Here is a 2,082-nt window from a genome sequence, read left to right as displayed (position 1 = left end):
GCATGCATTAATGTGCATGTCCGAACTGCGAAAAGAGACGCAGGATATAAACATCTGGGGTCTTGTATTGCAATAAGTAAAAGTCATCTTTTGTTCACCGACCGAATATTCCCTTAAGAACGCTAGCTTTCTGTGACGCCCCGAGACCGTTGCGCCAGGTGTCTTCCAGTTATGCGCCGTCGTTGCCATGTCTTTTGCTCGCGTGTCGCATCTTCCCATTTCATCATGTGCATTGCATCATCATGTTTCCAAAACTTGCATCCGTCCCGGTCTCCAAGTTCTTTCCATTGTCCGTCTTGAGCCCAGACACACTTGCACGCGCCCGCGGCACGTTCGAAATATTATTTTATAAGTGGCTAGAAAATGTTCTCAGAACGGGTTGAAAGTTGACATGCGGTGTTGTTATGTTGTGAGTAGACCGCCTGAATTTCATCGCATTCGGAGTTCGGTTGATAGCCCAACTGTTAAACTATAGCGGCAATAGTAGCCGGTCTATCGTCGGACGTTTTAGGTCTCCAGAAACAGTTGCCGGGCTGCTCCCTTAATCTTCTCTCTTCACAGCCCACTTCCACTCTAAACCAGCCCATCAAACCCCTGCCTCTGTGGCCTTTTGTCAGACCCCTCTCTGCACAGTTCTCGACCCCCTCGCGTGCGCGTCCGAAAGCTGTCCCGAACCCGACCTGGGCAGTTGTCACTGTTGGACTCAGTTCATCCCCAAACATCTACAAAACATCTCCCTTTTTCATTTTGGTCTCCCTAGCCTATTTATCTCAAGCGTCCGATCTAAATCGGAGGGTCCGATTAGCCCCTAAACCAACCCACTCACTATATAAAATCAGCAACCCTAAATTCTAGGGATTGATACGTCTCCAACGTATCTATAATTTTTGATTGCTCCATGCTATATTATCTACTGTTTTGGACATTATTGGGATTTATTATCCACTTTTATATTATTTTTGGGACTAACCTATTAACCGAAGGCCCAGCCCAGAATTGCTGTTTTTTTGCCTGTTTTAGGGTTTTGAAGAAAAGGAATATCAAACGGAGTCCAAACGGAATGAAACCTTTGGGAACGTGATTTTCTCATCGAATACAACTCAGGAGACTTGGACCCTACGTCAAGACACGTAACAGGAGACCACGAGGTAGGGGGCGCGCCTACCCCCCAGGCGCGCCCTCCACCCTCGTGGGCCCCCTGTTGCTCCACCGACGTACTTCTTCCTCCTATATATACCCACGTACCCCCAAACGACCAGATACGGAGCCAAAACCCTAATTCCACCGCCGTAACTTTCTGTATCCACGAGATCCCATCTTGGGGCCTGTTCCGGAGCTCCGCCAGAGGGGGCATCGATCACGGAGGGCTTCTACATCAACACCATAGCCCTCCCGATGAAGTGTGAGTAGTTTACCTCAGACCTACGGGTCCATAGTTAGTAGCTAGATGGCTTCTTCTCTCTTTTTGGATCTCAATACAATGTTCTTCCCCTCTCTTGTGGAGGTCTATTCGATGTAATCTTCTTTTTGCGGTGTGTTTGTTGAGACCGATGAATTGTGGGTTTATGATCAAGTCTATCTATGAATAATATTTGAATCTTCTCTGAATTCTTTTATGTATGATTGGTTATCTTTGCAAGTCTCTTCGAATTATCAGTTTGGTTTGGCCTACTAGATTGATCTTTCTTGCAATGGGAGAAGTGCTTAGCTTTGGGTTCAATCTTGCGGTGTCCTTTCCCGGTGACAGTAAGGGCAGCAAGGCATGTGTTGTATTGTTGCCATCGAGGATAACAAGATGGGGTTTTCTTCATATTGCATGAGTCTATCCCTCTACATCATGTCATCTTGCTTAAGGCGTTACTCTGTTTTTACTTAATACTCTAGATGCATGCTGGATAGTGGTCGATGAGTGGAGTAATAGTAGTAGATGCAGGCAGGAGTCGGTCTACTTGTCTCGGACGTGATGCCTATATACATGATCATACCTAGATATTCTCATAACTATGCTCAATTCTGTCAATTGCTCAACAGTAATTTGGTCACCCACCGTAGAATACTTATGCTCTCGAGAGAAGCCACTAG

Source organism: Triticum urartu, chromosome 2, assembly GCF_003073215.2.
Source record: "Triticum urartu cultivar G1812 chromosome 2, Tu2.1, whole genome shotgun sequence".
NCBI classification, from domain to species: Eukaryota; Viridiplantae; Streptophyta; class Magnoliopsida; order Poales; family Poaceae; genus Triticum; species Triticum urartu.
The sequence above is the reverse complement of the archived record's forward strand: the minus strand, read 5'-3'. Positions refer to the sequence as shown.